At 39.2% G+C, this 13649-nt stretch overlaps 1 non-coding gene across 1 annotated transcript; it reads left to right on the top strand.

Annotated features, from left to right (window-relative positions):
* Positions 1 to 4595: 4595 nt before the first annotated feature.
* Positions 4596 to 4703, top strand: LOC117278566 (small nucleolar RNA R71). The gene has a single exon (XR_004508928.1). It is a non-coding gene; the product is annotated as a small nucleolar RNA R71 (small nucleolar RNA).
* The last annotated feature ends 8946 nt before the right edge of the window (positions 4704 to 13649 follow it).

A 13649-nucleotide genomic window follows, 5' to 3' on the forward strand; every position in this document is an offset into this window, starting at 1 on the left:
GCGGATTGCTTCAGAGGTTGGAGATTCCAGAGTGGAAATGGGAGCGGATCACCATGGATTTTGTAGTTGGACTCCCATGGACTTCGAGGAAGTTTGATGCTATTTGGGTGATTCTGGATCGGCTGACCAAGTCTATGTACTTCATTCCAGTTGGGACAACTTATTCTTCAGAGCAGTTGGTTGAGATTTACATTTGAGAGATTGTTCGCCTCCACGGCGTGCCAGTGTCCATCATTTCAGATCGGGGCACGCAGTTCACATTGTAGTTTTGGGGAGCCGTGCATCGAGAGTTGGGTACCCAGGTTGAGTTGAGCACAATGTTTCACCCTCAGATGGACGGACAGTCTGAGCGCACTATTCAGATATTGGAGGATATGCTACACGCTTATGTCATTGATTTGGGGGGTTCTTGGGATCAGTTTTTGCCACTCACGGAGTTTGCCTACAACAATAGCTACCAGTCGAGCATTCAGATGGCTCCTTGTGAGGCTTTGTATGGGAGACGGTGTAGATCTCTGGTGGGTTGGTTTGCGCCCAGTGAAGCTAGGTTGTTGGTACTAACTTGGTACAGGATGCTTTGGACAAGGTTAAGATAATTCAGGAGCGGCTTCACACGGCGCAGTCTAGACAGAAGAGTTATGCCGACAGGAAGGTCTGTGATGTTGTTTACATAGTCAGAGAGAAGGTACTGCTCAAGGTTTCACCCATGAAGGGTGTTATGAGGTTCGGAAAGAAGGGCAAGTTGAGCTCCCGGTATATTGGACCGTTTGAGGTACTTCAGAGGATTGGGGAGGTGTCTTACAAGCTTGCCTTGCCACCTAGTTTGTCGAGTGTGCATCCAGTGTTTCATGTTTCTATGCTCCGGAAGTATGTCGGCAATCCGTCTCATGTTTTGGATTTCAGCACGGTTCAGTTGGATGGTGATCTGACTTATGATGTGGAGTCGGTCGCTATTTTGGATCGGCAGGTTTGGAAGTTGAGGTCTAAGGATGTAGCTTCAGTGAAGGTGCAGTGGAGAGATCAGCCAGTTGAGGAGGCTACTTGGAAGACTGAGTGGGAGATGCGGAGCAGATATCCACACCTATTTGAGACTCCAGGTATGTTTCTAGACCCGTTCGAGGACAAACGTTTATTTAAGAGGGGGAAGATGTAACGACCCCGCCATTCATTTTGAGATTTGTAGCCCTGTTCCCCTATTTATTTCTCATTTTGTACTTTATAGCTATTATGTGACTTGTCGGGGTAGTCGGTTTGGGTCCGGTGAGATTTCAGAATGAAATGAGACACTTAGTCTCGAGGTTGAAAGCTTAAGTGAAAGTGATTGACTGGATGTTGATCATTGAGTAAACGACTCCGGAATGGAGTTTTGATGGTTCTATTAGCTCCGTTAGGTGATTTTGGACTTAGAAACGTGTCCGGATTGTGATTTAGAGGTCCTTAGTGGAATAAGGCTTGAAATGGCGAAAGTTGGAATTTTTGGAAAGTTTGACCGGGAGTGGACTTTTTGATATCGGGTTCGGATTCCGATTCCGGAAGTTGGAATAGGTCTGTAATGTTAAAAGTGACTTGTCTGTAAAATTTGGGGTCAGTCGGACGTGCTTTTATAGGTTTCAGCGTCGTTTGTAGAAGTGGAATGTCCTTAGTTTCAATAGTCTTGAATCGGGGTGCGATTCATGTTTTTGATGTTGTTTGATGTGATTTGAGGGCTCGACCAAGTTCGTATGATGTTTTGGGACTTGATGGTATGTTTGGTTGAGGTCCCAGGGGGCCTCGGGTTGATTTCGGATGATTATCGGATCGATTTGAAGTCTGAGGGAATGCTGAAGCTCACCGGCTTCTGGTGTAATCACACCTGCGGAGTGGGGATCGTAGGTGCGTTCTCATAAAAGCAAGAAGGGAGCCGCAGAAGTGGCCAGGGAGGAAGTTAGCAGAGGTCGTAGGTGTGAGGTTATTTCCGCACTTGCATGGTCGCAGATGCGGCATTAAGGGCGCAGAAGCAGAGGGCTCGCAAGTGCGATGGGGAGTTCTGCACCTGAGGTTGCGCATATGTGAGGTGAGGAGCACAGAAGCGGAGGCCCAGCTCCAGTGGTTCACCATAGAAGCGGAATTTTGGTCACTTCTGCGACACCGCAGATGCGTTTAAGTGTCCGTAGAAGCGGAAAAGCTGGACAGAAAGTTAAATACAAGGGTTCGCGATTTTGGCTTCATTTCAAACATTTCAAGCACGGTTTAGGCAATTTTTGAGAGGCGTTTCGAAGGGATTCTTGAGGTACGTCCCTTGTGCTCATTTTTTATCAATAATATTGCTTCCTTATTGATTTTCCCACCTAGTTGGTGTATATTTAAGGTGTAGATTGGGAGTTTGAGGCTAGGGATTTGGAGAGTTTGATTTGGGGGTTTGGGTGACGATTTGGTGTCGGATTTTGATACATTTAGTATGGTTAGACTCGTGGTTGAGTGGGCTTTTGGGTTTTGTGACTTTTATTGAATTTCGAGATGTAGGCCTTGGGGCCGGCTTTTGAGCCGATTTTTGATTTTGATTAATAGCTTAGCATTTTCTTATGGAGTTGATTCCTTGAGCCCGTATTAATTATATCGCATTGTTTATATCTAGATTTGAGGCATTCAGAGGCCGTTTCCCGAGGCAAGGGTGTGTTGGAATAAAGATTTATGAGGTAAGTAACAGTTCTAAATTTGGTTCTGAGGGTACGAAACCCCGTATTACGTGTCATGTATTTGATTTTAAGGTGACACGCATGCTAGGTAACGGGCATGTGGGTGTGTACCGTAGGAATTATGACATGGTCAAATTCCGTGGAACCGTGTAGTTGAATAATCTGTTGTTATCTGCACATTCTCCATGTAGTAGAGAAATTGAACCACAAATCATGTTAGAAATCATTTTTAGACTCTGTGTTGGCACTGTAGGGACCCACAGAGATTGTGTACATGTTGAATAATCTACTCAATTGTTGTTTCGTACTCAGTCACAGTTTTACTTGTTTATTATATCTCAGTCTCTATTGTGCCTTGCTGATACACTATATCATTTATGTTGGGGCTGACTTTCATGACTACTGAGAGCCCGAGATACTGGAGAGATTTATGCCTAAGTGAGGTTGTGGGCCTGATTGTGATAGTAATACTATAGCACGTGAGTTATTCGTGCAGCACGTGAGTTGTCCGTGCAACACGTGAGTTGTCCGTGCGGATCCAGATATTATACTATAGCACGTGAGTTGTCCGTGCAGCATGTGAGTTATCTGTGCGGATTATAGCGCTTGGGCTGAAGGAGCCCCTCCGGAGTCTGTACACACCCCCAGTGAGTGCAGGTACCTACTGAGTGCGAGTTCCGAGTGTTCAGTGAATAGGAGGATTGAGCGACTATGTCCCTGAGAGGATGCATTTGATTTCATTATTGTTGCACTTAGCTGCCATGTATCACTGTCTTGAAATTTCTAAAAGATATTACACTCTGTTTCACTTAAACTTGTCATGGAATAACTCTTTGACCTAATTTATTGAACTTGAGAGCATGCCTACTTTCCTATGTTGAAATCACTGTAATTGAACTATAATTGTGAAGCTCGTCACTACTTTCAGTTCTTTATATAGTCCTGTTACTTACTGAGTTGGTTGTACTCACGCTACACCCTGCACTTTATGTGCAGACTCGGGTGCATCCGGTCATGGCGGTTGCTGAGTTGTGGAGTTCGGATTCTTGGAGACTATCGAGGTAGCTGCTTGGCATTTCGCAAACCTTATTTCTCCTTACCTATCTTTCAACTTATTGTATTTAGTTTCAGATTATCATAAATAGTATTTTCCGGACTTGTGATATATAGATGCTCATGTACTCAGTGACACCCCGATGTTGGGAATTTTTGTGTTGTATTTTGGGTTCCTATCCCATTAATGAAATATTTTATTGTTTAAACTGCTTAAATTCGTTTTATGTTAAGAGTGTTGTAAATAGTTTTAAATGTCGGCTTGCCTAGTACCATGATAAGCGCCATCACGACAGGTTAGGATTTTGGGTCGTGACAGTTGTTCAGCCTGTGGTTGTCTCTATATTGTTGTTGAGGATCTTGTGGCCTATATTGATTCTGAGTACCTTGATTTCTACCCTATGAAAAGTTTGGGTGGTTCCTCCAGTTTGAATTATAGGTGTTCCTATACTTATTTGCCTGGTCTCGATTGCATTACTCATAAAGCATACTAACTCTGGATTTGCTAGGCATTGATCACTCTTGTGACCCTCTCCACAAACTTCACAAAATGCCTTAACTTGTTGCACTGGTTGAACTTACTACTTATTGAGAACCATGGCCAGTTTATTGAACTGGTTGGCAAAATACAACATGTGCCAATAATGCAGAAACTGTATCTAACTTAAGGACCCCTGCGCTTTTGTGGAATATTTGTCTTCTCGTTTCCCTTTGCCAATCAGGATTACTTTTGGAGAATTTGTTAAACAATGCATAAATCTCATCAAAGCCTTTATCCAACACTTGACCATCGGTTACAGCATCTACCACGATCTTGATCTCTGGGTGTAGCTCTTCTATGAAGGTATGAGCCAACACTTCATTAGTCTGACAATGATAAGGATAATCTCAAAGCAGCACCTTGAACCTCTCCCAAGCAGAATATAAGGACTCACCCTCCTTCTGTTTAAAAGTGACTATCTCATTTCTGATCTTTGTAGTTTTGCTTGAAGGGAAGAACTGTGCCAAAAATTTACAAGCCAGATCATTCCATGATGTAAAAGAGTTAGCCGATTCCGCCTTCAACCATCTTTTCGCTTTGCCCAAGAAAGAGAAAGGAAATAATGTGAGCCTCACATAGTTAGGAAATAATAAGAAGTGTAACTTGTGTTGTTGCGGATCCTCATGTGGTAGACCTATGAATTGCAGGCTTACTTGTAGTAGCTGGATATGCTCTATTTCAGTTCAAAGTGCCCAGTGATTCTGGGCATCACGATGCTAGAGGTGACATTAGCAATGCTAGGCATCGCCACCTCCGGCACCGCCAAAGGATGCCTGTCTGCCATCTCCACAGGCAGTATGAACAAGTGCATGAAGATTATTTGTGTCCCTTGCTTCTCTCAACCTTATGTGAAATGTTATCTTAGGTTCTAGGTCAAAGCCTTGAAGTCTATCTTGGCTTCTGACCCTTCGCATTCAAACAAAGTTCCTGAGAGCAAAGCAACCAATAAGAAATGTTAGACATGACGAAATACACAACAAAAGCTAAAGCTAGTAGAGCAGTCAATATTCAAGTCCCTAGAAACGCTACCAAAAACATGTTACTACAAAATGCACATGCAAGTATATGTGGTCAACAAGTAATATAATGATGAATAGAGTGTTGAACCCACAGAGACTTGTGTTTAACTACCTGCTAATTTTACTCAGATTGTTATTTAGTCAAGTCGATCAAGGTTGAGTTATGTTATTAAAAACTAAGCAGTAAATGTAGCAATTAACTAATTAAGTAATGCAGAGAGCATATTGTATTGAGAATTCAATAGAGATAAACATTCTAGGGTTGTGATCAATTCACCAATCATATTGTGTTCTAGCTAACTCCCTTTTACATGCAATTCGCTTATGGTTTCTAATTAATCGAGTAAGTGTACTCGTAGTATTCTCCATAATTACTACTTGCCTATCCAAAATAGATTAACGCTTATATTCCTATGGAATTAATTTATCAAGAATGCATTAACATCAAGATATTCAATTAAGCATGGTGATTAGGCTTATTCCTATCCTAGCCGCAAATCATCCCCCCCCCCCCCCCAGTGTTAAGATCATGTCCTCATCAATTCTTCTCTAATCTAAATGTAGCATTCCCAACCAAAATTCATATAGTTGATAGAACTTGACTATTGGCTAGATAATCAAGCAATTAAACACATAATTAAAGAAATAACCATGAAATACCAAATTATAATCAAGGAGTAGTTAATGCCAAACAACAATATTCATGGCACAACTCTAGAACTAATGAGTCTTAGCCACTCATGATAGTATTAAATAATTATTCAAGTGTTTGAATTGTTGAAAATACTAAGAATAATGAAGAAAAACTGAGAATCTTTGCTCCCCAGTGTTCCATGCTTGTATTTTACTCTCAAAGTGGCGTCTCCCCCTCCAAAATAGGTTTAGATTACTTTTTATACGAGTTGGATAGTGTAGGGCCGTAAAAACCAAGTCTCACGCGTAGTAGGAAAGTTCATGCCTCAGCTTCCAGGGCAGCGCGACGCACTAGCCCTGTGCTGGGCTGAATGCCCAAAAATATTTGCTTCTGCCTATTGCGTCCTAGGCAGCGCGACGCGCTGGCCTAGGCGCTAGCCTGGGCAATTTTCTTCTTTTCTCCTCTTTTTGCTTCAAATTGTGCCTTTTCATTTCACATTGCTTCCGAGTGACTCCCACACATAAAAATACCACAAATTAGCATAAATCATTACATTACACATACAAATCCATGAAAGTTGAGTAAAATGCGAGGTGACATGCATATAAATACATATATTTTAAGCCAAATATCACCAATCAGTAAATAAACCTATCCAAAGTCCCGAAACACCAATCGAGACTCGATAACATCAAAGTCAGTTCCCCGTCAAACCTATAAACTCTCCAAACCTTCAATGCCAACCTTTGGAAAATAGAGCCAAAACCATCTAGGAACCTCCAAATCTAAACATATGGCCAAGTCCATAATCACCATACGAACCTATAGGAACCATTAAATCACCAATTTGAGGGCGTTTACTTAAAAGTCAAACATTGGTCAACTCTTCCAACTTAAAGCTTTAAAATGAACTTATGTGTTTCAAATCATTCCTAAACCCCATGAAAACCATTCTACCCAACTTAACAAGACATAAAATATAAAATACACATATGGGAAATATCAAATAAGGGAATGGGTCTCAAATACATAAAATGACCAGCCGGGTCATTACAATTACATAGCTATCTTGTTCACTCTACCACTTTCCTTGGAAGCATCCTTTTCTTCATCCTTTAAAGTGTTGGAGGCATATGCTTAATTCCTAGGAAATCAACTACAAAAACATAGCTACCTAACCACTCAATGTGCCATCGCTCCCACTTCTAAGGATACTACCGGACAGTAGAGTCCAACACATGCTCATTTAACTAAATCCCTCGAGCCAAAGATGCGATCCATACCTGGCCATAAGTATTTTAGACAATCCTTCCATCATAACATGAGAAAGTATCTCATAACCTATCCATGACATCATCACAAATCGAGTGCCCGACTGATAACATGTTCTCATCAATGCATATGAATGAATAGAAAGAAACTTAAGAGTTAGACTTCAAGCTGAAATAAAGTCACACAATAAGGAAAGAAAGAAAGAGAATTTTCCTAGATGCCCTATAGATTCTCGAAGATAAGTATAGACATCATCATACCGATCTGTAAGACTCTAGTAGATATTTTCTCATGACTCATAGAACCTATGAACCTAGAGCTCTGATACCAACTTGTCACGACCCAAATCCCATTGGGATCGTGGTGCTGCCTAACTCAACCCACTAGGCAAGCCACTTAACATAAACTCTGCTCAAACTAAAATCATCAAATAAATAATGAAATAAGAACGCGAAGATTAATACGAACTATCTCAACAACTGGTAGTACAAGTTGTGCAACTCATAAGTATATACAATAACAGAGAAATAGCCAAGAAACAACCAAGGAACAACGAATATCGATAATAAGGTGCATAATTAAAGAAGATATTAATAAACACTCTTCTCTGAATAACCAGATCTAAGCTTATATGAATGCACTAAATTTGCATATAAAGGAGATTTGCACCTGGTAGCTTTAACTCAAATACTTCTATCTAAATGTAGAGTGTCTATGTATGTAAAGACCCATTTTCATATCAATTCCCAAATAGCATTTATAAGAATGCTCCTACATGAGTCTAAAATGTCTATGCATGATGAAGACTCAACATTTACATCAATATGGCACCCTTGAAGTGTCCTACAATTCATTATGCATATATACAATGCATGAATGTGCATATGTCAGTGATATGCATGAATATTTTTACATAAGTCTAGAATGTTAATGCAAGCTCAAGACTCAATCATAATCAATATCCAGCATATCTCATGTGCTCTAATTGATCCAGCACATCATTGTGCTCCAACGCGACACGCATATCATTTGCGCTAACATGGCTCGGTGTAGCATGGGTAATCACCCGACTCCGAAGAGATGAATCCATATCAAAGCGCCCACACTGAAACTCCTTGTGCCATAAGATATCAATGTCAAAATAACTGCACGTCAAAAACCATCATGACATAACAATATCAATCACACGGACAACTCACGTGTCATAATCATTTCAATTGCACGAACAACTCACGTACCATAATCTCAGTTCATATAAGAGAACCATATGTAGGGATGTATGCATTTGAATAAGAGATAAGCTTGTATGATACACATGGACGGAGAAATATCAATGCGGGGATATATGCATGTGTACAAGAGATGATCTCTATGCATGATATATGCATTTGAAGAAGAGATAAGCATGTATGATGCACATGGGCAAAGAAAAAATAATGCAGGGATGTATGCATGTGCACAAGAGATGATCTCTATACATAATGTATGCATATGTGTAACATATTACTACAGTTCTAGCATGTAATCCATCATATAAAATAGTCATCATGTCCAAATAAGCATCAAAGGCCTATACATGATCTCTAACATGAATAAGAAAGCTCAAGTAATCATACAAATAATTTAAGTCATATCACAAGTATGGCATATATCAGATCAATAAATAAGCCTAAAATGTACGCCAAGCATGATATAACCTTAGTGCCCGCATATACGCTCGACAGATCGGTCACCACTAAACACATAGAATGTATCATATAAAGTCATTTTAGAAGATATTCCCAAGTGAAGGTTAATCAAGACACTTACCTCTTTCTGGAACAACTTCAACTCTCCAACAAACACATTTTTTTGTTATTAGCCTCCAAATGTCCCAAATCTAGTCAATCAACATTTAAGGAAATTAAATAGTGCCTTAGTAATCAATACCAATCCAAAAGGCTTCAATCATTAATGAATTTAGAAAAATTCAACAAAAGTCAGTCGGAACCCACTTCATCAAAACCCGAAATTAAAATCGGATCCCGAATACCCATGAGTCATGGAACCCAAATCTATAATCAAAATCCCATTTTGATGTTATTAGCATGTTTAAATCAATAATTGTTCATTTCTAAGTTTTCTTCCATTTCTTACTTGATTTCTCCCAAGTCCTTCATTTCATATAAAAATAAATGATAGATCATTAACTTGATGATAAAATTGGGTCAGAATTACTTACCCCAATGTGATTGATGAGAAAACCCCTTAAAGTTGAGCTCCCATGCTCCATAATTGAAGAAAAATGCCAAAACTACGAAATAGGCTCTACTTATAGTGTGAAGAAATATCTGGCTGTAAATATGCACTATCGCGTTGCCCTGGACATCGTCCCCCACCCCCACCCACCTATATCATGGTAGTGCTTCAACCTATAACACTTTAGCCGTCCAAAAACTACACTGCCACACTTCAGAAAAATGACTTTAACTTTTTGCTCAGATGTCAAAATAAAAAATGGTTTGACTTTCTAGAAACTAGATTCAAAAGGTTAAAATTTTCTTTTACTGATCTCCAAATTACTTCGTGATTGAGATAAATATATGTTCAAAATCAGGCTTAGCTATAGAGAATCCCAATTTCAACAACTCAATTCTACCAATACTTGCCCCAAATGCATTGAAACTCACCCAAGCCCCTCGAGACCTTGTCCAATCATCATAGATAGTTCATATATTCTATAAAAACTTGTCTAAAGTCTCAAAACATGAATAACTATATCAAAACCCAAAATCAAGCATCAAACCAAACTCTTAAGCTTTCTTAACTTCCAAATTCTAACTTTTCACGTGATGTGTTCGAATCACACCTGAGCCCCTCGATTCACCTTAAAACCATCCTAATAAGTCCAAGTAGCCTATATGAACCTATCTAAAATCTCAAAACACGGATCGGAGCGCAATAATGCAAATGTCGAACTCTTCATTTCTTAAGTTCTTTAAATTACCAACTTACAATATCGGATCCTTCTCGGGCTATCCCATACCCGATCCAAACATATGTACAAGTCTAGAGTTATCATAGGAACCTATTGAAACCTTCAAATACCGATTCCAAATCTGTTTACCCAAAACGTTGACTTTAAGCCTCTAGTTATGAACTAAGTATTTCAAATCATTCCCGAACCCCACATGATTTATTCCAACCATACTCGTAAGTTATAAATTATCAAATGAACCTACAGGAAGTCTAGAACTCAAAACAACCGGTTAGGTTGTTACATATACAGATTTAGTGCATTTGTACATGCTTTGACCTCATTATCTGAATGCTTAATATATTTGTCTTGAAATGTGCACCTTATTATTGATATCCGCTATTGTTTTATTGTTTCTTTGTAATTGTAGACTCTTATGAAATGCACAGGTTATGTAAAGTGAGTGTCAAAAATCTTTTGACTATAACTTTTCTACTACTTTGTTCAGGTTAGTTTTGATACTACTGAGTACATGGAGTCGGTTGTACTCATACTACAATTATACACCTTGTATAATGACACGGGCAATCATTTTGAATTCAGAACCTCATTCCCCTATTTCATATTTCCCGTAGGTTGGTTATGATTTATGACTTGTGTGGATGGGTGATTTAGTTTCCGGGAGGTTCGGGATTATTTTGGAATACTTAATTCCTAGTTTGAGGTTTGAAGTTGGAAGGGTTGACCAAGGTTTGACTTTTGAGTAACTAACCCCAGATAGGTATTTTGAAGATTCTAATAGGTTTGTATGATAAGCTTGGACTTGTATGTATGTTTGGTTCTGGCCTCGGGTGGCCCGGGGTTGTTTCGGCGCTTCTAGTCGAAAGTTTAAATTTTGAACTTAGGAAAGTTTAAAGTTTTTGGTTTGATGTATGATTCTTGGTTTGATGTTGTTTTTAGTCTTTTGACCCTTTGTACACGTTTTAATAAGGTATATGACTTGTTAGGATGATTTGAAAGGGTCCCGAGGGGCTCGAGTGAGTTTCGGTGTTGGTTCAGACCATTTGGAGCTAAGTAGAGATTGCAGGCTTCTGGTGCCAGGGGTGTGAATCATGATTGCATGTCTTGTGATACAATCATGTAGAAGGGAGTTAGGCTGGAGGAGATTTTGCTTTGCGATCACGTGGGAGATTAGCAATCACGTAGCTCTAGATCTTGGTGAATCACGGTCGTATGGGTGTGTTTGCAATCACGTTGGAGGTCCAGCAGGGGGAGGTGAGTTGTTCCTCATGATTGTGTGGAGTCTGGTTGTGATCGCATAGGGTCTTCTAGGTTGTGCTTCGCGATAACTGGGTTTGTGTTGCGTTCACGATGTGCAGTGCTGGCAGTGGTCTTTTAAGTCCAAAATTCGGGATTTAGATCATTTTTACCAGTTTTGAGTTTGAGGGAATGAGAGAAGGATATTTTGAAGAGGGATTTTATTACAATCTCGAAGGTATGGAATTTCTACTTGGTTTTGGTCATATATCTTAATTCCCTACGGGTTTCTACACCTAAAATAGGGAATTTTAAAGTAAAATTTGAGGGTTTTGTCTACAACTTAAGAGAGTATATATTGAGGTTTTGAACACTTATTTGGGCTCGGGTTTGGGGACTATATCACATATTTGGACTCGTGGGGTTATAGGTCAATGAGATCTAGTCCTAGACTAGAGTTTTGACCATGTGAGCCTGGGCTGACTTTTGTTGACTTTGTGAGAATTGATTAAAGATTGAAGCTTTATTGGTTGGACTTGGTTTCAATGACTTTATTTGATCTCGTTAAGTATTGTTTGGCTAGACTTGAGCTAATTGGAGGAGATTTCTAAAGGAAAATCTGTTGTGGAAGGTTGAAGCAGTATTGGGAAGAGGTAAGTCTCTTGGATAACCTTGTTAATAGGGAATTCATCTGAAAATGGACTTGATTGCTATGTGTTACTTGAGTTGGGTTTAGTGTGTATGTGAGGTGACGATCGTATATACAAGATCCATTGTTATACCGTATTTGGGATAGTTTTAGGTTTCTTTATGCCTTGTTTCGTTGTATATTTTTCTGATACATGTTTTATTCAATTGTATGACTATGTGGGTTTTACTTAAGCATGCGAGATATCATGTCTAGGCTTATGATTCCTTATTTGAATATGATGACTCATTCCTTATATTTTGAGCTATGTGATTTAGTTGTAGCCATACCTTACTCTCATGAGTGCATACATCCACATATTTATTTCTTATATTCTTGTGCACCATACCTATATTACATCTCTCCATATGGATTTAGTTATATGAGTGGAGTTATGGCACGATGGTACACTCTATACGGGTTAATGTGATTATGTTACTATGAGATACTTTGGCACACTGAAATATATGAGCAATTGATGATACTGATCATTGAGCTATTATGATACCGACACTTGGATATGGATCCGTCCTTCCGGAATCATAATTACTCATGTTACTTTGGACCTTGTGAGTGTCAGATGCGTGGGTTGTGTTTGTGAGGGGCATTTATGCCAGGCACTCATACAGTATTGAGAGTGTGTGTGGATTGGTACTGATTGTGGAAAAGGTTGATTTGGAGAATGCCTATATTATGCACTCACGTAGAGGCATCTCTTTACATGACATTTTCCGTATATTATTTATCTTATGCGAACTCGGCAAAAGAATTATGCTTTGATCAATATATTTAAGAAGCATGATTATTATTTTCTTTGAACTATGATTCATATTATTGATATTCACTGTTGTTGGATTGTTCATTCTCTTATATATACTTATTGATGATTATATAAATATGGAAGTACATATCATGTTGGTCAGCGCCTCATCACTACTTCTTCGAGGTTAGAATTAATACTTACTGAGTACATTGGGTCAGTTGTACTCATACTACACTTCTGCATATTTTTGTGCATATCCAGGTATTGATACTGGTGGAGCACAGCAGGGTTCTTAGTTACTTATCTTGGAGACTCAAGGTAGTACTGCTTATTCGATCGCAAGACCTTTAACTCACCTTATTCATATATATTAACTGTTGTTTGATTCAGATAGTACTGTACTTATTTCAGACCTTGTATTTTTTTACTCTTAGAAGCTCATGTACTCAGAGACACCAGATCTGTGGATGTTGTGGTGTTTAGCACTTCTTTATTAGATCTAGATTTATATTTGATATTGATCTTGTTTAGACTTATTATATCCATATCAGTGGTTTATTTAGAGATTGTGACTGTTGGTTTGCCTAGCCAGTGTGTTAGGTGCCATTACGGCTATTGGTGGATTTTGGGTCGTGACAGCTTCCCTAGGTTGCATAGGTCTCATGAGTCATGAGCATGTCTAATAGAATCTTGCAGATCAGTATGAAGACGTCTTCACTTATATTTGAGAAACTATGGGATATTTAGGAAACTTCACTTTCTTTTATTATTCATCCTGTGGTTTTTGATTA

Source organism: Nicotiana tomentosiformis, chromosome 2 (assembly GCF_000390325.3).
Source record: "Nicotiana tomentosiformis chromosome 2, ASM39032v3, whole genome shotgun sequence".
In the NCBI taxonomy this organism is placed as follows: domain Eukaryota; kingdom Viridiplantae; phylum Streptophyta; class Magnoliopsida; order Solanales; family Solanaceae; genus Nicotiana; species Nicotiana tomentosiformis.